The sequence below is a fragment of the Humulus lupulus genome, chromosome 7, assembly GCF_963169125.1.
Source record: "Humulus lupulus chromosome 7, drHumLupu1.1, whole genome shotgun sequence".
NCBI lineage: Eukaryota > Viridiplantae > Streptophyta > Magnoliopsida > Rosales > Cannabaceae > Humulus > Humulus lupulus.
In genome coordinates this window covers 169,165,222-169,188,000 of record NC_084799.1, presented here as the reverse complement: position 1 = coordinate 169,188,000, position 22,779 = coordinate 169,165,222, and the positions used below count along the sequence as shown (strand labels likewise).

General features: G+C 42.8%; 1 long non-coding RNA gene across 2 annotated transcripts; it reads left to right on the top strand.

The window, feature by feature from the left end:
* Positions 1 to 12,023: 12,023 nt before the first annotated feature.
* LOC133788798 (uncharacterized) lies at positions 12,024 to 22,731 on the top strand. Of its 2 annotated transcripts, XR_009873383.1 has the most exons (4): positions 14,258 to 15,141; positions 15,247 to 15,529; positions 22,107 to 22,214; positions 22,307 to 22,731. It is a non-coding gene; the product is annotated as an uncharacterized LOC133788798 (long non-coding RNA). The 2 variants fall into 2 exon arrangements; XR_009873384.1 differs by lacking the exons at positions 14,258 to 15,141; positions 15,247 to 15,529 and adding an exon at positions 12,024 to 12,135.
* The last annotated feature ends 48 nt before the right edge of the window (positions 22,732 to 22,779 follow it).

Genomic DNA, 22,779 nt, shown 5'->3' with positions numbered 1-22,779 from the left:
ACCTTTTTCCCACCATTTTTACCATTCTCATTGCCATTGGGTTTATGCGACCAGGCAAAGACTTCCTGGTTTTTTTTCAAAAAAATCCACTAGCTTTTACTTTACTATTGTCTCTAAGTCTTTACTGACTTTCACAACCCTGGTCGGATCTGCCTCATCGAGTTGGACCTCTTCGAGGTCCTCAATTGGTCCTACTTCTTCATCAAAATCCCCAAAACTAGGATCAAAATCCCTATCCTCACTTTGGGCAACACCCTATTTGGTGACGCGCTCACCTGATTGGGCTTGTATTTCATCAGCCAATTGCAGCTCTTTTCCGATGACTTCCCTCGATCCACCTCTCTTTGCCTTAGTAATCGAGGAATTATAGCATTCCCTCGCTTCTCGTTGATTTCCCAACACGCATCCTACCCCTGCGTCAGTTGGGAATTTCATTGCAAGGTGCCAAACCGAGGTTACAGCTCGCAAGTTGACCAAAATAGGTCTTCCAATTACAGCATTGTATGGGGAAAGACAATCAACTACTATAAATGTAGTAAGTAATGTCCTATTCACAGGCGCGGTCCCTGCTGTAATCAGAAGCCTAATCGACCCCGTTGGCGCGAGCCCTTCGCCAGAAAAACCATAAATGGTTTGGTTGCATGGCTCTAGGTCCTTCACTAAAAACTTCATTCTCTCCAATAAAGAATTGTACAAGATATTTACTGAACTCCCTGTGTCAACTAACACCCTTTTGACCATCATGTTGGCTATCTGGACGTCCATGACCAGAGGGTCCGAATGAGGAAATCGGACATGCTGAGCGTCAAGCTCAGAGAAAGTTATTAGCTCTTCCCTTGTTTGAGCTTTTTTGGTCCTCCACCACATTTAGTATCTCGATGTCCTGGTCGTGGCGTAAGATCCAAGCGTATCACTCCCTTGCCTTCCCACTATCTCCTACAAGGTGTGGGCCGCCACACATGGTTAACAATGTACCTGCCATGGGAACTGGCTGTAAAGGTGGCGAGCGTTGGCGTATAGGCACCTGCTCATTGCCTCTTTGAGCCTCTTGCTGAGAACCTCTCATGGCTCGTACGTATCTCCTCAGGTGTCCTTTTCTGATAAGGAACTCGATCTCATCTTCCAGCTGGTTACACTCATTAGTGGCATAACCATAGTCGTTGTGGAAACGACAAAACTTTGTTGTATCTCTCTTGGAGATATCCTTTCTTATAGGCGATGGTCGCTTGTAAGGGACATTGGAGCTGGTCACCTGGTACACATCCGCTCTGCTTTCGACAAGGGCCGTATAGTTGGTGAACCTTGGCTCATACCTGTTGCCCTTAGGGCGCTTATTCTCAGACTTCAAAGGCTCATTATTTGCCCTCTTTCCACCATTTTTACCGTTCCCGTTGCCTTTTCCGTTGCCATTGGGTTTATCCGACCCGTTGGCGGCTTTAGCGGGATCTTCCTTTGGCCCCTTGTCTTTCGCAAGTGATTTCCCTTCGTTGGCAATTGTATCTTCAAGCTTTATGTACCGGTCCGCTCGATCAAGGAATTCCTGGGTACTTTTTACCCCATTCTTCCTTAAACTGATCCAGAGGGGAGAATGGCACCTCACCCCAGCAATAAGGGCCATCATTTTCCCTTCATCACCAACTATTTTAGCTCCAGCTACGACTCGCATAAAACGCTGGACATACTCCTTTAAGGACTCTCTCTCCTTCTGGTGTATCTCGACCAGCTGGTTGGGTTCAGTCGGGTGAACACGACCAGCATAGAATTGCCCGTAGAATTCCTTCACAAACATTTCCCATGATACTATGATAGCAAGAGGGAATTTAAAAACCACTCCTGAGCGGTGTCAGATAGGGTGGCCGGAAAGATCCTATAGCGAGCATCATCTGACACATTCTGGATGTCCATCTGTATCTCGAACTTGTTCACGTGAGATACTAGGTCCCCATATCCATCAAAATTGGGCAGTACTAGCATCTTGAATTTGCTGGGGGTTTCTGCCATTGGTATTCTTTGTATGAAAGGAGTGCCCCTTCTCTGATCATACTCGATGTGGGATGTCCGGCTCCCTACCAGCTGCTGGACAGCCTGGTTTAATGCATCGATCTAGGCCTGCACGGCATCTAGGATTGCTGGGGCGACTGGTGCCGGAGAAGCGTACTCATCATGTCTCTCGCGCCTGTCATTGAGCACGTCCCTTAGGTCATCATCTCTGCGTCTTTCCTCGCTAGCGCCCAACCGATCAAAGACGTTAGGCTTCCCCCCAGCGTTCTGGCTCATAGGCCTATTTTCTCTTGGTGGAGGATTCCTTTCCCCACCTTTTTCTTCTTGAACTTGACCAGCATTCCCCCTGCTGGAATTAGCTTCATTATAATCATGACCGTCCCTGAAATGCGACCGACTCTGGCGCAACCGGCTGGTCGCACTGTTTCCTCCTCTAGCTGGCATCTCCCGAGCGTCAGGGGGAAGCCTATGTTGGTCAGTGGGTCCCCGAGCATTATTATGTCGTGGGGATCCCTTGACCGTAGAGCCTGACTCGGCGTGTCTTCTGCTAGCAGAAGGACGTTTCCCCCTGCTCGGTGGATTCAGTTCCTCAGCCGTTGGGCGTCTAGGGCTTCGGGGAGGCTACTCAGCCCTATTCAGCCTTTGACGCTGGGGATTATCTCGACCAGCACGAGAAGGTGGCTGCTGCTCAGGATCCTGGAATGGGATATCCTGTTGAGTAGCATGTGGTTGCTCTGGCCTTTGAGGGCTTGCTGGCTGAAGCAGAGGACTTGGGTTTAAGGCTTGTTTTGTGGTGCACTTGGTGGCTAATCTCGTTGAGAAGTCAGCACAGCTTTTCCCCGGGCTAACTAAATGGATGCTTCTAGAGCAGCAGTGGCATCTCGCTGCCGGCGGTCCATGTCTGCATGCCGCTCATTCAATTCTTGGCGTTGACGCTCGATTTCCCTCTACTGTAATGCTAATGTCTCAGCTGCATTCTCTTGATTGGCCCTCAAATTGGCCAACTCCTCTTGCAACACACTCAGTGTTGTCCTCAGGGTTTCATAATCCATTTCCTCCTCTTCAAAATCCAACTGTGGTTCATCTTTAGCCACATTTGGTGGAGGAGACTGAGTGGATGCAGCGCCAAAAGTCTGCCCCGTCTTCCTGGATGTTTTAGCCATTTGATTTTCTTGAAGTCTTGAGTTCAACTCTCAATGAAAGCACCAAAATGTTGACCCTCAAATTAGTCAACGATAAGGAGTCAGATAAACGATATGAAATGAGATGAAATCAAGAAGAAAAATCAAATGGAAAAATAAGTAACACAAACGATTTATAGTGGTTCGGCCTCAATTGGATGGTAATGACCTACGTCCACTTATTGTTCTTATTGATGTAGAATTCCAATACTGTGATCAATGAACTAGGGTTCACGAGTTTCACCAGCCTTGGGAAGATTGCAACTTCAGTGAATATAAACACAGTTGACTTTTCTCTCAGAGTACAAAGACCAAAATTTCCAAAAGTCCCTCTCCTTGAGCCATTTGATTCTTATTTATAGGCTCAAGAAGATTACATGGGTCGATGGGCCTTAATTATCATTAAGACTTGCGTATCTAGGTAATAAAAGAAACTACAATTAATGCATAATTATAGATTTGCACAAATAAAGGAAGTAAAAGGAAGTATGCGATCAGGCTGGTCGCATATAAGTATGACGCTTGACAAATCAACAACTTTCTGGTCGAGGGCCGATTAGGATGCATCCACCTAAAGCTGCCATGTGCCTTCCACATGTAGGTCAATCCTGCCACGTCATCAGAGATCGTTTTTGGGTAAACAAGTGTTGAATCTAACAATTTTCAGAAAACAGGTGTAAACTTCCCTCTCCCGTCATATCTAACAATTTTCCAATCTTCCTAGCCAAATAAATAAACTTTTAACCAGATAGAAACACATTCAAAGTTTAACTAAATTAAATATAATTGCTCATATTCAAATAAATAAATATAATGGCTTAAATTGTATAATATAACACAATGAAGAAGCAGTAAACGAAGTATGCAAATCAATTAATAGAATATAATGTGATGTAATTCTCTAATCAAGAACCTGAAATATGCAAAATTAATACAATATCAAAAATTGATAAGCAAATAACAATAGTAAAACAAACAAAATTAAACTAAAGAACCAAAAATTAAATAGATGACACCACAAAGTTTATGCCGGTTCAGCCAAGAACTTTTGTGAGGTGACTAATGTATATAGTCACATGGCACAAAAGATGTTTTTGGCAGTAAATGAACCAACCCAAAACCCATTTGCTCTTTCTCAATGCCCCAAAGCTCTTTCTCACAAAAAAATTCTAATGAAAACATGTTAAATCTAAATATATGATACCATATGATATATATTAGTCATCGGAATAACTCATACACAACATACAAACTTACAAACATATATATAAATATTTATATATATAAATTGATTATACGATATTCAGTTAAAATTTGAAATATATATATAACTCACAGAGATAAATGGAGGCATGAGTGCTCTTGCCTGGGATCTTTCTTCTGGTGGGGAGGCTCTCCGCTCATCGTGGATGGCAAATCAAGGTCAAACAGCCTCGGAAACCCATGGATGTCGGCGAGCTCATTTCATCTCCTCCTATCACTTATAAGCTCGATCCTTGGTTGGGCTTTGTTCATCTTGATACCATTAGTTCACCCGCATACTACCCTTCACCTGAGACGATGTCAGAGCAGCCAAAAATTGGCCTTGAACCCACGGCAATGGCGTACGAACTTGGAGGCTTCTGCTCGCAAGGAAGAACGACGACGAAGGGCTCGCAGGGATGGAGTTTCGGCGGTGTCTGGTCTTCCTAGTCTGGTGCTTGAAGGGGGGCTGTGATCGGTGGGTAGTCGTTCAGGGTTGGCAAAGAGCATACGAGAGAGAAAAGGAGAAACACAAGGAAACGATCGGTTAAGGAGGGAGAGAGAAAGAGATTTAGGGATTATATTTTTTTATTTACTTATTTTATAAATAAAATTTGATTATATTCAGATAAAAAAAAATTTGATTATAATGATTTTTAAATTATTTTTTCGTGACTCATTAATTAATTACTTTATTATTTAGGTATTTATTAAATTACAACATAATTTTTTGTTATTAAAATATTTATAATAAATATTATTATTTTTATATTTTTAAATTAATTTATATTTTATTTTATTTTATAATTTTGAATTAATTTAATATATAGTATAATTATATTTTTATTTAATTTTAGAGTATAATCATACTTGTTTTTTTCTTAAAAAAACATAGATAATTTATATAGAAATCACAAAAAAAAGACATAGTAACAAAAATTAATAATTTTTTAGAATAAAAATGTTTACTCAAAAAAGGACTACCTGATGATGTGATAGAATTAACATACACGTGGGATACACGTGATTGTTTAAGTGAGTATGATTTGTTCGACCATCAACCAAAAGAGAATCCACTCAGCATATATCATATTTTATGGGCGACCAGTCTAGTTGCAGCATTTCATTATTTTCTTCAGATATGTAATTTTGCATTTATGTAATAATTGCAGTTTCTATTATTATTTAGATACGTCTGTATTAAATGTATTTAAGGCCCATCGGCCCATGTAAAAACCCCTTGAGCCTATAAATAATCAAATGGCTCAAGAGATGGGACTTTTTCTGGAGACTTTCGAAACTTCAGAATTCTAAGAGAGAATCAAAGTCTTTTTATCCGCCATAATTGTATTCGTCCTAAAACTGGTGAAACTCGTGAACCTTAGTTCATTGATCACAGTTCTTGGGATTTTACATTAATAAGAATACTAAGTGGACGTAGGTTATTACTATTTTATTGGGGCCGAACCACTATAAATATTTTTTTTTTGTTTATCTTTTGGTTTTGATTTCATCTCATTTCTATCGTTTTACTTGACTCTATGCCGTTGACCAATTCAAGGGTCAACATTTTGGTGCTTTCATTGAGAGTTGAACTCAAGACCTCCAAAAAGATCAAATGGCAAAAACGGCTAGAAAGACTGGACAAACCTCTGGTACCGCACCAACCCAGCCTCCTCCGCAAAATGTGGCTGAGGATAAGCCACAAGTGGAATTCAAAGAGGAAGAAATCGATTCTGAGACCTTGAGGATGACACTGATTGTGTTGCAGGAAGAATTAGCCAATCTGAGGGCTAATCAAGAAAATGTGGCTGAAACGATGGCATTGTAGCAGAGAGAAATTGATAGGCAACGCCAAGAATTGAATGAGCGGCAGGCCGATATGGACTGCTGGCAGAGGGATGCCACCGCTGCCCTGGATGCAGCCATTCAGTTAACCCGAGGACAGCCTGCACTAACCTCCCAATCGGATCAACCACCCAGTGTGCCACCACAACAAGGTCCACATTTAGGTCATCCACAACATCACCACACTCCGCCTACCGCCGGCAGAGGGATGCCACTGCCGCCCTGGAGGCAGCCATTCAGTTGGCCTGAGGACAGCCTACACCAGCCTCCCAACTGGATCAGCCACCCAGTGTGCCACCACAACAAGGTCCACATTCAGGTCATCCACAATATCACCACACTCTGCCTCAACTAGAAAGCCCCCAGAGGCCGAAGCAACCCCCTGCTACTCAACAGGATAGGTTGTTTCAGGATCTTGAGCAGCAGCCACCTTCTCGCATTTTTCGAGGCAATCCCCAGCTGTAAAGGCAGAATAGGGCTGGGCAGCCTCCCCGACGCCCTAAACACCAGACTACTGAGGAACTAAACCCACCGAGCAGGGGACAACGTCCTTCTGCTAGCAGAAGGTAGGTTGAATCAGGCTCTGCGGTTAGGGGCCCCCAACGACATAATAATGTCTGAGGACCTACCGACCAACGCAGGCCTCCACCTGACGGGACATGCCAGCAAGGGGAGGGGAAATAGTGTGATCACAAGGTCGCACCATAGTCAGTTACACGGGATGGCCATGACTACAATGAGGTGGATTCCGGCAGAGGAAATGTTGGTAGAAGGCAAGGAGATAGGGGTGGAGAGCGGAACCCCCCACCAAGAGTGAACCGGCCGACGAGCCAAAATGCTGGGGGCAGCCTAGGCAACCTAACGTCTTTGATTGACTGGACGCTAGCGAACAAAGGCGTAGGGATAAGGATTTTAGGGATGTTCTCAATGACACACGAGAAAGACACGACGAGTATGCCCCTCCAGCACCGATCTCCCCAAAAATACTAGACGATGTACAGGCCTAGCTCGATCCATTGAACCATGTTGTCCAACAGCCAGTGGGGAGCCGGACATCCCACATTGAATACGACCGAAGAAGAGGCACGCCATTTGTACAAAGAATAGCAATGGTCGAGACTCCAAGAAAATTTAAGATGCCAGTCTTGCCCAACTTCACCAGATTAGAAACCCAGTATCTCACGTAAATAAATTTGAGATACAAATGGACATCCAGAAGGTGTCAGATGACGCTCGATGTAGAATCTTCCCAACCACCTTGTCTGGTACTGCTCAGGAGTGGTTTTTCAAATTCCCTCCTGCCAGCATAATGTCTTGGGAAATGTTCGTGAAGGAATTTACAGACAGTTTTACGCTGGTTGTGTACATCCTACGGAGGCTAACCAACTGGTCAAGATACGCCAGAAGTAGGGAGAAACCCTGAAGGGGTATGTCCAGACTTTTATGCGAGCCGCTGCTAGGGCTAAGACAGTTGGTGATGAAGGGAAGATGATGGCACTTACTGCTGGAGTACGGCGCCATTCATCCCTCTGGAACAGCTTGCGGAAGAATGGGGTAAAGAGCACCCAATAATTTGTGGACTAAGCGGACCGGTACATCAAGTTGAAAGAGGCCATCACCAATGAAGGGAAGGTAGCTGCAGATGACCAGGGGCCAAAAGAAGATCCCACCAAAGCCACCAGTGGGTGTGGGAAACCCAATGGCAACGACAAAAATAATGGGAAAAACGAAGGAAAAAGGGCGAACCACGAGCCGTCAACGTTTGAGAACAAGCGCCCTAAAAGTAACAGATACGAATTAAGGTTCACCAATTACACGACCCTAGTCGATAGCAGAGCAGAAGTGTACCAGGCCACTAACACCACTGTTCCCTTGAAGCGACCAGCCCCAATCAGAAAAGATATCTCCAAGAGAAATACAACCAAGTTCTATCGTTTTCATAACGACTATGGTCATGACACTAATGAGTGCAACCAGCTTAAAGATGAGATTGAGTTCCTTATCAGACAAGGACACCTGAGAAGATATGTACGAGCCCCTGGAGGTTCTCAATGAGAGGCTCAAGGAGGCAACGATCAAGCACCTGTACGCCAACGTTCGCCCCCTTTACAGCCAGCTCCAGTTGCTGGTACATTGCTGACCATTTGCGGTGGCCCACACCTAGCGGGAAATAGTGGAAAGGCGAGGGAAAGGGATGCCCAAACCTTACGTCATGACCTGTACATTGAAATGCTAACGTAGAGGAGCGAACTCCCAAAAAAGCTTGAACAGAGGAAGAACCGGTAACTTTCTCTAAGCTTGACACTTAGCATGTCCGATTCCCCCATTTGGATCCTCTGGTCGTGGATGTCCAGATCACTAATATGATGATTAAGCAAGTATTGGTGGATACAGGGAGCTTAGTGACACATTCTATACAAATCTTCGCTGGAAAGAATGAAGTTATCAGTCCCAGATTTGGAGCCATGCAACCAAACCATTTATGATTTTTCCGACGAAGGGCTCGCGCCAACAAGGTCGATCAGGCTTCCAGTCACAGTAGGAACTGCACCAGCGAACGGGACATTACTCACTACTTTTATAGTAGTTGATTGTCCTTCTACATATAATGCTGTGATTGGGAGGCCTATTCTAGTCGACCTACGAGTCGTTACCTCAGTCTGGCACCTAGCCATGAAATTCCCAACTGATGTAGGGGTAGGATGCATGTTGGGAAACCAACGAGAAGCGCAGGAATGTTACAATTCCTCGATCACCAAGGAAAAAAGGGGCGGATCGGGGGAAAAATCCGAGAAAAGGTTGTTGTTGGTAAACGAAGCAAGAGCCCAATCAGGTGAACAGGTCACCAAATAGGGTGTTGTCCAAAGTGAGGATAGGGATTTAGGTCCTGGCTTTGGGGATTTTGAAGAAGATGTAGGACCAGTGGAGGACCTCGAGGAGGTCCAACTTGATGAGGCAGATCCGACCAGGGTTGTGAAAGTCGATAAAAACTTAGAGACAACAACAAAGCAAAAAATTGTGGAATTTTTAAAGGAGAACCAGGAGGTGTTTGCCTGGTCGAATAAGGATATGGTCGAGTTTGACCCAGCAGTTATCAGCCATGTCTTGAATATAGATAAAAGTTTTTCACTAGCACAACAAAAAATGAGGCTGCTCGACAAAGATAGATCAAAGGCGTTAAAAGAAGAAGTCGATAAGCTAAAGGAGAATGGATTCATCAGGCTAGCGTTTTATCCGTCTTGGGTCTCTAATCCTGTACTAGTTCCCAAGCCGAATGGCAAGTGGAGGACGTGCGTGGATTTCACAGACCTCAATAAAGCCTGCCCGAAGGATTGTTTCCCACTCCCAAGGATCGACCAACTGGTCGATGTCACATCAAGGCATGAGATCTTGTCATTCATGAATGCATACTCTGGATGAAATAAACTAAAGTATAACTTAATTCAAAAATATAAAAATAATAAAAAAATACTCATTCTAAATATTGTAATAACAAAATAAAATATAAAAAATAACACATATATTGTAAAATTTAACAATTGCCTAAATAACTAAACAACAAATCATAAAGAATGATAATTAAACATCTATAATAATATAATATCAATATGTATAATATTATATTATTATATATGTATATATATCACAAACACGCATTATATTATATATACTAGGTGCAAGCAACACACAATGTATGTTTACTTAGTTTTTGTTGACCCTTGAATAGGTCAACGGCATGGAGTCAAGTAAAATGATAGAAATGAGATGAAATCAAGACCAAAAGATTAACGACACAAAAAGATTTATAGTGGTTCGGCCCCAATAAAATTGTAATAACCTATATCCACGTAGTGTTCTTATTGATGTAAAATCCCAAAATTTGTGATCAATGAACTGAGGTCCACAAGTTTCACCAGTTTCAGGATGAATACAAGTATGGCGGATAAAAACACTCTAATTCTCTCTTAGAATTCTGAAGTTTCGTAAGTCTCAAGAAAAAATCCCCTCTCTTGAGCCCTTTGATTCTTATTTATAGACTCAAGGAGTTTTTACATGGACCGATGAGTCTTAATTACATTTAATACAGGCGTATCTAAATAATAATGGAAATTGCAGAGTATGCATCCATGAATATTAATATTTATTATTTTTTTTAATTGTAAAGTATAATTATATTTGACAATATATAGATAAACATTAAAAAAAATTAAATATTAAATCCCTTTTATTTTTAATTTATTAAATTATTGTTGTATTAGTTTTAAAAGAAAAAAAAAGTATTATAGATGAATTTTCACATAAAAATCTTCTTTTATTAAATATATAATATAAATATTATTATAAATACAAAAGTTAATAATATGAAAAGTTTAGAAACAAAAAAAAAATCTAGTTTTAAAAGTTTTTATTAAATACATAATTTTTATAAATATATATTTACATAATTTAGTTTATTTTTAAAATTATATTATTGCTTAATTATATTTTTAGATTTTTTTATTTGAATTTCGACGATATTTTATAACTGTCGATATTGGGCTTTTATTAACTGTCGACGTTGGGGTCACTAGCGACAATTTTTAACTGTCGGTATTAGTCTCGAATTAATTGTCGACGTTGGGGTCAACTACAATAACTTTTAACTGTCGGCATTGGTCTTGAATTAACTATCGGCATTAGGGTCAATAGCGACAGTCAAAAGCAACAGTGACAGTTATTAGCTATCGGCGTTGGTTTTTATGCCTACACTTTTTAACTGTCGGCGTAGAGTCGCGCTAAGCAATTACGACAGTCAACAGAGTTGACTGTCGTTGTTGGGTGTCGGGAAAGCCCAATTTTGTAGTAGTGCACTTATTTTATTTGTGTTATGTTCTTTGTATTATTCTTCAATTAGAGAATATATTATCTTTTGTTTATTCTTTTGAATTGTAATATACAAAGTTTGGTGCAAAAGTCTTATCTCCAACACATGCATAGTAAGTAAAATTAAAATTTTATATGTGGTTTAGAGTATCGTCAATTCTAAATAGACTTTAGGGGTAAAAATTGTATAACTTTTTAATTATTCCACAACTACTCTATCAAAGAATAATAAATATTAATTTTTATAAACAATAAATAAATATCAACTATATAACTTAAATGGAGTTTTTAATAATAATGAAATGTTTCTTTAAAAAAAAAAAAGTTAGCTAGGTTGGAGCAGACCCACTCTGATTCAGACACGACTGGTCAACGTGACACACTAGGGAGCTTATCAAGGCGACGCGAGAAGAAGTGTTAGCGGGGCAGGGCAAGTGGGAAGACCTGTCCCATTAACATGCCTACTAGTTTATAAAGAATTTTGCCTGGTTCAAAGTGTGTGACAATCGGTTGAAACACTCAAACAACTTAGAGGAGTACCAGTAATTGTTGTGAAAATAAAATATTCTTAAAAAATTTGAAGATACAACACGTAAGATGTCTCCAGCAGCTGCTTCATAAAGTAAAAATGTTAGTTCCAATTTTTGTCAATTAATATATTTTTGTTTCCACTTTCTTTTTATTTTATTTAAATGAATAAATAATATAAATAAAAATACGAAGAATAAAGAGTAGCAGTGGGCTCTTAAAGTGTACTACATTTGCAGTACACTTATCTACAAAGGAATGCAGTAATGGTACTTTCCAAGGGGTGATGTAGACATTCCACACTTCGTCATCTTTCTATATATATTTAGTAGTAGCTAGACATTATTGCTTTTTAATCTGCCACCTCCAAACCTTGAGTTTAGAAGAAAACGAGAAAAGGATGATGTGATGGAGTGGAAAGCTTAAGAAAATTGAATCTCGACCAGCGGAGTTGAAGTATCTCGGAAGTCAGGTCCTAATAATCATTATTTTCCTGAGTTTAATTTATAATTTCTATTCGACGTAGAGACTCAATTATTATTAAAATATTTGGATATCTTTTTCTCACATTTAGTTTTGTTTTGTAATAGAAATATCATTATAATCGTTGGATTTATGTTTTTTTTCTTCTCATGGACAAACTATATATTTTTTTTTAAATCTCTATTTTGTGTAAATTACCCTGAATGCTATAATATATATTTTATTTAAAACTAGTCCGTAATTTATGCAATTCTTTATCAAAATTCTAAATTATTTAAATAATTATATTTTAAGCAATTAATATTTTTTATATAGACTACTATAAATATTTTATGCCTTTTTTAATCAACAACTATAAATTAGAAAAAAAAAATTGAATAAAATAATGAGAAAAAAGAGAAAATTGACAGCTATTTATTTGCTGCGGGCCGGAGTATATTTTATTTAAAATACAAATTTGAGAAAGACTTCAGATTTTTTTCATTAATAAGAAATATTTATCTATTATTTGTTAATTTTAGTAATAATTTTGTAGTTAACAGCAAAAATAATTTTATATAGGAATTATGTTGATATTTTAGTTTTCTCTACATTTAATACATAAACGCAGACATGATTGATCACTGTATGAACATCTCGACCATAATACATCCAATATTTTCAAGGGAAAAAAGATAATGACAAACATATGGAAACTTCCCCCTTTGGACTAATTCACTACTTAATTTGCTGGCTGTCTAGCTATTTTATATTATTAGTTTTAATTTAACCAATTGAGTATATTGTTGTGATGGACACAATAATTATGATTAAATAAAATAGAAATTTCATATTTTTTTGTCTTTTGTGTTTCATTTTCATTCTTGGTAAGTTCAAACACAATATTACATTCAATTTAGTAACATAAGATATATAGCAATATATAAAAGATTTGAAGTCATGAACTTTGTTAAAACTGCACATTAATAAATTAAAATTATTTCAGTCAAAATCTTCCATATGAATCTTCTACACTTATGGACTTCATAAATCACTTTTAGTTTACGCATTCCATTGACTTAATCAATGGCATAAACGCGTTCTTCTATGGAATGAGTAGAAAAAGCATATGGGATGTACCTACAAAATACACTTCGATGAAGTTTCAGTCAATACAATGTTCTTTCTCTCAGTCATCGATCCTCACAAACTTTTACTAGATTAAAGTCCGGTGGTCCCAAATATGGTCCCTCCATCATCTATTTATAGAAAAATAATGAAGGGTAAGGTTAAGATCACTTATCCTTATTGTCCACGTGTCGGAATTAACTCACCCTTCGTTCTTTTTCCTCTTTATTTCACGCGCTGAGCTCAGCTAACTCATTCAATCAATTAAGCAATGAGCTCAGCTAACTATTCGATCAATTGAGTGCTAAGCTCAGCTAACTATTCAATCTGTTGAGTGCTCATCTCAGCTAACTTATTCAATCAATTGAACGCTGAGCTCAGCTAACTATTCAATCTATTGAGTGCTGAGCTCAGGTAACTTATTCAATCAATTGATTGCTAAGCTCAACTAACTTATTTAATCAATTTAGCGTTGGGCTCAACTAACTTACTCAATCGATTTAGCGCTGAGCTCAACTACTTTGTCAATTTGTTAAGTGCTGAGCCCAGCTAACTTATTCAATCAATTGAGTGCTAAGCTTAGCTAACTTATTCAAGCAATTGAGCGTTGAGCTCAACTAACTATTCAATCTGTTGAGCACTAATCTCAGCTAACTTATTCAATCAATTGAGCGTTGAGCTCAGCTAACTATTCAATCTGTTGAGCGCTAATCTCAACTAACTTATTCAATCGATTGAGCACTGAGCTCAGTTCACTATTCAATCTTTTGAGCGCTAAGCTCAGCTAACTTATTCAATCAATTGAGTGTTGAGCTCAGCTAACTTATTCAATCAGTTGAGCGTTGAGCTCAGCATTTTTCTTCGTCGTCAATTATGGTAGAATTATCCCCATACAATTTCCCTTTGCCTTTTTTCATTTATGAAATTCGATAATGGATAAAGTCAATTTTCAGTCCTCATTGCCCTTATTTTTTTTCTTTTTCTCTATGCTTAATCCTCTATTTACTGCGTGCACAAACTTCTTGCCAACATTTATTATCAGTCTCATCTTTCAAATCCCAAGTCAATCAAGTGGGAAAAGTTTCTCTTTCTTATACCTACCACGCCTTCTCACATACTTTCTTTCTTCTTCAACTTTCTATTTTTCCCCCAAATTTCCATTCTCTGCTTATCGCTTTATTTTCCCTCCTTTCATGTCTTGCGAATTCTGTTTGACATTTTATGATTCAATCTTTTTTCTGTTCCAAATCTTCTTTACCCCATAGCAACTATCTAAGAATGGCTTCGAAACGTTCTAGCAAGTCTTCGACTAACGCTCCATCTTCGTCTCCAGCCATTAATCCTGCCAAAAGCCCTAAAACTTGCAGAAAAATACGATGAGGCATGTGTTGAACCTCATTGCAAACGCATCATTCCTCCCACCATCACAATTCGTCATCTCTCTGAAGAGGAACTCAAGAAATTTCGTTTTGAGGATATCTGTGCCCCAAACAAAATCATCATGGGTTCCAAACATTTAGAATTGATTTAGCTTCCGCTTCTTCCCCTTCTAATTTATTTGCTGGAGATTACAAAAATCAACCTGATGCAACTTGTACCGAACGATATTCAATCATTATGTGGTGCTACTATGATTGAGCACCTTTACAAAACGTCTATTAATGTTCAGGATGTTTTTCTTGCTTTTCACGCACCATTCACCCTCGAAGCTTAAACGATCGACCATATAACACTTATTATCTTACTCCAAGGAGGAGGCAGTTCATGTTCAAAGATCAAGTACAATCCAACAAGCAATGGGATGAACTTCCCTTTGTGGTCAGTGGAGGCTGGTATCCTTCTTTCGTGCCCAAGGATATCTTCAATCTGTCCCGCATTTTCCAATTAGGTTCGTTGTTGTTCTTATCTCTTTAATCCGTTTATTTGCATTTTTTTTATGCTCTTCTATTGTCCACTTTTTGATTCTTAACTTGTTATTATCTTTTTTTTTCAGAAATTCAATGGCCTTCTAACGTCACATGGTCTGAGCAGCGTGAGTCTCAACTCTATTTTCTCAAAATTATTCCTGAGCACAAAGACGACCCTACTATGATCGAGCATTTGTTCAAGGGACCTCTAAAGGGTTTGATGTCTAGGCTCAACTTCCCACACAGTATCAACCGCCAAGCTACTTTCCTTCTTGCTGACTGTGACAAACAGTTGGAACTAGGGGTGTTCATAAAATCGTCAACACCGCACCACACCACATCGCAATTTACGGTTTAGAATCCTTTGCGGTACGGTGCGGTTTGCAGTTTTAAATTTTATAAATGTGGTTCAAACCACACCACACCACATTATTATATATATTAACTTTTTTAAATATTTTTTTCAATTTTACTACATTTAAAGTTAATGCATAAATATTTATATAGTATAATATACACAATATCTGAGCAGCGTGAAGTCAATGCATGTTCTCCACGTCCCGTTCGGCTTCGACACCAAGACGGGATTGGCTAGCCACACGGGGTACACAGCCTCGCGTATGAAGTTGATGGAAGACAGCTTCTCAACCTCCAGCTTAAGGGCCTCGGCCCTCTCTGTCCCCAAAGGCCTGCGTTTCTGGCGGACCGGGGTCGCGTTTGGGTCAATACTTAACGCGTGGCAAATGGCATTGCGGTCGATCCCAGTCATGTCTGAGTGGGACCAGGCCAGGATATCCTGGTTTCCCTTAACTTGGGCGATGATGGCGACCCGGATGTCTGCTGGCAGATTTTTTCCGACTTCGACGATCCGGGTCGGATCGGTTTCGCTGATGCACACCTCTTCTATTTCGTCCATTGGCTCCAGGACGCGGTCGTCCCCTATCCGCGGGTCCAAGTCGTCCTCTTCTCTCAGCAGGCGGGGGGGGGGGGGGGGGGGGAGGGGGAGGGGGGAATTGGTTCGACGGGCTCCTCCCAGATCATGTATATGGGCCGGGCTGACACATGGTAGCACTTCCGGGTGCTCTTCTGGTCTCCCCGGACGATTCCTACCCCTCCGCTGTCGCATGGGAACTTCATGCACAGATGGCGGATGGAGGTGATGGCCCCGAACTCGACCAATGCGGGCCGGCCAAAGATGACGTTGTAAGCGGTGGGGCAATCCACCACTACGAAGGTGCAGAACTTGAACGAGTGCTGCAATTCACTCCCCAGCGTAACCGGCAGCTGGATCTTTCCCATGGGGAGAAGTGCATCTCCGTTGAAGTCGTAAATCTGGGTCGGGCACGAGGCCAGATCCGCTTCCGTCAAGCCAATGGCGGTGAAGGCGGGCTTGAACAACAGGTTGACGGAGCTTCCGTCGTCCACCAACACGCGAGACACCAACTTGTTGGCGATTTGAGCATCTATAACCAGCGGGTCATGGTGCGGAAAGTGGACGTTGCGGGCGTCGTCCTCCGTGAAGGTGATGGGGAGGTTTATCAACTTAGGGCGCTGAGCGGGAGCCTGGAAAAGGGCGCACACTTCCTGGTCGTGGTCTAGCTCGCTTAGGTAGCGCTTTTGGTCATTTCTGGATGGCCCTCCCAGGTGAGGTCCGCCCGAGATCGTTGCCACATGTCCATCAACTCGAGGGGGTGCTGCCCCGGAGGGGTAAGGCATTTCGGGGCCGGGAACTTGCGCGACGGGGGCCCCCTGGGGGGCCTACGCCGGGGGTCCCTGTGCATACCCTCCCTGGCGGGGGTATGCCCGAGTCGCTCCCGGGACCGCGGGTTGTCCAGGGCCAGCTGATAGGCCCGGGACTCCCACGGGCATCCTTACCCACTGGTGGAGGTGCCCCAACTTGATGAGGTTTTCAATCTCATCCTTGAGCTGCCGGCATTCATCGATGGTGTGGCCCACATCCTTGTGATAGGCGCACCTTTTGCTGGTGTCTCTCGGATTCCTTCCCCCTTTGAACATGGGGTTAGGCTTCCGGTAGTGAACCGCCCTTTCTGTTGCTAGATAGATGTTCTCCCTAGTGTCCACCAGGTTGGTGTATTCTAAATATTGGGGCTCGTAGCCCCTCTTCCCCTTCTTGATCGGCTCAGGCCGGTTCTGGCCTTTGCCCGATCGCTTCCCCCGGGAGGGGTTCACGCTCGCCTCAGTCACTCCTGTTTGTGACTGCTGAGCCACGACAGGGGCCATGCTTTGCCCCACTGGCGTGACGCCATAACCGGAGAAGTGGGTGGATTGGGCCGGGGCGTACCCTGAAGTGGCAGGGTCGTACACCGTAGGTGTGTAGCTGACCCCAGGCACGACGGGCGATCCCGGGGCAATGGGGGGCGCGTAGGACTACGCCGGGAATTGTCCCCCGTATCCCAGGAATGACTGGGGGACGGACTGTGGGGCCGGAGGCCATCCAAAAGCCTGGATCTGAGCTTCCTCCATGTTGATGAATCCTTGGGCCCTCCTGATGAACTCATCCAGGGTAGCAGCCTTGCTACGCTGCATGTCATCCCAAAGGGGGGATCCCGTCCGGATTCTGGACTGCAGTGCCACCAGGCGTTGTTCGTCGTCCACTTTCATCTTGGAGGCTTCTTCAGTAAAGCGCTGGATGTAGGCCCTCAGTGTCTCCGCGGGGAGTTGCTTAATATTTGCGAGAGCGCTGATCTGCATATCCATCCTCATGGCGGCCACGAACTTCTTTCGAAACGCTGACTGTAGCCCGAACCAGGATTGGATGGACCCCGGCTTAAGTCTCTTCCACCACTCTTCGGCGGGACCGCCCAAAGTGATTGAGAAGCAGAGGCAATTACTGTCGTCGCTAACATGGGCCACTGTCATGAGTCGGTTGTATCGGAACAGATGGTCCCTAGGGTCGGTGTTTCCGGTATAGGCGGTGAGGCTTGGCATCTTGAACCCCTTGGGGAGTATGGCGTCCAGGATGTGCCTTGCGCAGGGCTCTTTATCTTCTTCGTCGGAGTCGGCGTTCGCGCCTTCTTGCTTGCGGACTAGGCGATCCGTGACCTTTTTCAACGCGGCCATCTGTTCCATGAGCTGCCTGGCCGTGCCATCTTCTAGGGGGACTCTCTCGTTCCTCCTGTCGTTGATGTTGTTCCTGAGGTTGCCACCACGGGGGAGGATCTTTTCCTTGCGGGCCCGCTCCTTCTGAACGTTCAGCCCATCGCGTAAGTCTATCCGGGAAGTGTCGTCTCCTGAACTGAGGGCATGACGTTCTTCGCGGCAAGGCCGTTCTCGACGGTTCTTGTTAACCGAGGCACTCTGGTGCAGAGGTCCTTCCCACCCGTCTCGCCCTGGGGCGTGCCGGGGCTGTGCATTCCGCGTCCCCTGCGGATCGATCGGGTGGCCTCGTCCTAGAACGGGGCGCACCTTTTCTTTCCTAGGGAGCGGCCGAGAACGGGTCCCGGCTTTTGCGACGGGGGTGGTCTTTTCCCGGGTCTTTCCACCGGCCTTCTGTCGCTCCCTGTCCGGGTTTCCTGGAGCTGGCTCAGGAAAAGGCTCCGGGGGAGGGGCCGGGCTGGCTCCTTCGGGGACCTCGGCTCGCTCTCGTGGAGCAGGTTGCTGCTCTTCTGGAAGTGGGCCAATTGCGGGATCGGCTGCCGGACCTTGCGCGGCCATGAGTGCCTGCAAGGCTTGGAGAGACTCTTGCATTTGTCGATGCGCCTCCGCTTGCTCAGCGATCCTAGCTTCCTGATCCAGGACTTGCTGCCTTAGCCTAGTCACCTCCAAGTCCTGCTGCTCGGGCTCTCTTTCGGGGGTCTTGGGATCTGCAGCTTCGTCGTGGTACTCCCCCTCATTTTCCTCTTCATAATATTCCTCCTCGTTTTCCTCTTCGTATTCTGTCCCACCCTCGTAGTATTGTGACTCGTCTTGGTGAGATGTTTGAGGAGGCGCGTTCTCGGGCAGATCCTGAGGGATATGCTGTGAAGGCAGTGGGTCTCTGTTGCCCTGCTCTGGATTGCTAGGGTCGAAGGTTGTGTGGCGTGTGTTCACCATTGTAGTAAAGGTATGTAGTTTGCACTAGCTTCCTTCAGCTCTCAATGAAAGCACCAAACTGTTAACCGAGATTTTCGGTAACTATATTAATAAATACGTCTTAAGGATAATTGTAGTGAAAGCAGAAGATTAACACGGGGTTTTTACGTGGTTGGGGCGTTAACTAGCCTTAGTCCACGAGTCTATAGTATTAGAGCTTGAAAAACCTTTTACAATGGAGTTTCCCTCTGTATTTTGACAGAGTTACTGTATCTTAGGTGACAAGATCTCTCTTACAGTGTTCCATAGCCTGTATTTATTGGCTCATGGGAACACTGGGTTTGGGCCGGGTATGACCCGGGCCCATCAAAGACGCGGGTATTTTTGGCCTTTCTAGTGGAAGCCCAATACAAAAGATACAAAATACATGAAACCCAGATCAGCTAAGGCCCAACAAGTTAACTCAAGAGCTATATCTTGCCCGACAAAACGGTGCTTTTGGTCTGGACACTTCAAGTTACGAGGCAGATTCAGGAGACAAGACCAGTCAGAGTACTTGGCAGCGCATACCTGAAACAACGGCGTGCAATCCCGAGGTGGCCTTTTCTGCAGGTGAAAAGTGGGGACAACGCCCACGCGGAGGGGGGCAGCTTCAGGATCCTGGACGCCTGACCCCTCCAACCGGGGAAGAGACGATCTGGGTTCGTTTACCTTCGTCCCTCTTCATTTACCACAGGCCCGGACCGTACCAGGGTCCGGGACCAGGGCGCGTATGTCGTGGGGGGGGGGGGGGGTTCGAATGATCTTCATATCACCCGGACGACAGAACCCGGAGGGCCATGCCGGACCCCTCAAATGGGCCCGGACATACACTCCCGGCCCATACCCCTCTCGGACGTTTCCGTACCAAGAGGCCTTGGGCCAGGCCCGTATGCCTACACAACCCCTGACAATGGGCCTGGACGAAGGTCCCGAGTCCATGTAGGAAAATGGGATAACAACTACTAATACAGTTGTTGCTTCCACAATTATTACTTCGTCAATTGTTGCGAACGCCGCTCCCGTTGCTGCCCCTGCTCATGCGGATGTTCTTTGCCTCTATCTGCCTCCCAACGCATTAGATGCGCGAAGCAAATTTGATGTGGTTGTCAACCTAATTGGCATGGGCGATGAACAAACTAGGCCTATACATACTTCTACCTAACCTGCAGGGGCGCGAGAAATTCCAACTTTAAACTCTTTTGACGAATAGAAAATTTTGGAGTTGCCTTTGGTACATGTCGCAATGTCTACGCTTCAAATGGGGAGTCCCCTGTTGTGTGCCTTTGTTTCCAAGCAATTGGAAACACACCTATCCATGGTAAGGTTTTATTTATTTGTAACTGTTGTAGGAGGTCACTCGTATTGCACAGACTATGAAAATTGATTTATCATATTTTATTTATCAATTTTGCAGGCTAAATTCTATCAGGAATTTCATAAAGCGCATACTAATTAGGATTTGAACATTCTTCAACGCCAATACGAGATGGATATTGTGCTGCACAAGTCTGCTCTCAAAACCTTGTAGGATCGCATCGACAAAAGCAAGACTGTTTTATTTGAAACACAAAACTAACTGAGGCAAGTTGAGGAGATGATTCAATCCATGCAAACAACTCATAGTGTATATGCTGGGCTCAAATGGAAATGCCAAGAACTAGAGGCTAGATTAGTGTCTAATGGCGACTATCAAAAGAAGCATGGGGAACTTTCTACCCATGACGAAAAGTGTGCAGCGCAGACTGAGAAAATGAAAGAGGCTCATAAGATTGTTGTGCAAAATCTTCATGAAGCTTGTGAAATGAAAGAACAGTTGTGCACCAATTTACTCCCAACCAAATCACTTCAAAAAGAAGTGGAGATGTTGGAATCAAAAGCCAAGTTAGCAAAAACAGTGCTTGAGGGTAAAGAAAAAAGTTACCAAACCACACTAGCTGAGTTAGAATCTCAAAAAGAAGTTAACCAGCTTCGCTCTGATCATGCAGCAAAGTTGACTCGTTTGAATGACAAAAAGGCACAACTCAACTTGGCCATCCTATATTTGGAAAAGGTAAGCACTTATCATTTCTTGTTAGTCCCTCGAATGTGTTACAAACTATTTTCACCCTTGCTCTGATTGGTTATGCATAAACTAGAAATCAGTTAGTTGGAATGCACTAAACCTTCTAATAATGGATAGATATCATGTTGAGCAAAGAATGAGCATCCTGGGTCGAACTGATGTAGCATACTACTTGAATTGCTTAATCAAATGTGATGGTCAAAGTTTACAAGACAAGAAGGACTTACTTCAAGGGTATTGCAATGAACATGGATTGACGGTGGGTCAATTTAGTGCAGACGTATACATAGAGAAGATTTGTGATCTCAAGATCTATTATCCCGCCGAGCATATTCAAGCGTTGAGAGAAACTAGGGATCCTGCTAGATTCGAGTACGACGCTAATGGCGTGCCATTCCAAGGTGGGGTTGATGATGTACTGAAGTCGTCTCCACTGAAGGATTTCATTGACCCTGCTGCGGAGAATATTGCTATGGATGTTGATTCTATGGGCGAGGTCCAAGTGTCAGAAATTAAAGTTGTGTAGGATCAGGCTCCAGCCGTCAACGCTGCTCCTGAAAGTTACACTAATGTGCCTCCTCTAGAGGCTTTGACAAAACAAGGAGATAATGATAGTCAGTATTGATAGTTAGTATTTTTCTCTCTTGATCTTCGGATAGAAATGTTGTATTTCTATTTTGATTTAAACATTGAAGGAAACTATCATATTTACCATATTTTCAGCTCATCAAAGTTATTATGTCTATAGTTTTATTCCACACTTTACCCAGTCATCATTTATGTTTGTTCTTTTCTTTTCTTTGGTGTTAGTCCCCTTCGATATGTATTCTTGCTACGATAGGATGCTGCATAAGCCGTTTAGACCATTTGCGTTTGGCAATACTCGCGAACAATACCGTTGGTGGGAGTCGTTGCCATGTAATTATTCCAACTCACTCTTTACACGTTCTATTATATTTGCTTCTTTTTTTGTATTATATCACATTAAAATACTGAACATGTGCTATCAGGTGAAGTGCATCGACCATGGTATTCTTCTCGTAGGCTGAGCAAAATTTTCTATCGAGGTCACTGGCTTGTTTCATCATGGACTTTACAGCGCATGCTGAATAATTGTCTTCCGTACTGCATTGCGAGTTTACGCTACCAGTTGGGTTCAGAAGATTTGTGGCATGCCATTGCGGATTATGCGCGTATATTTTCTCCTCGTCTTCAACGTTATGCGCATAGCCATAGACACATCTAACTTGGTTCATGACTTTTGATGTTCAATGTCTCCATATCACTTTGTAGTCTTTTTAAGAATCATCATTCTATGCATTCATTTTCTTTAAATGTAGGGCACTGCAAACTCCATTCAGGTTTAATGGCTTCATTTCAATTTACTCATTTCTTCCTTTTGTTTTAATTGAGTTGTTTAAAGTTGTTGAGGTAACGATTTTGTTGTCTATTCTTTCGTATAAGTTGTTCGCTGTTCATTTGC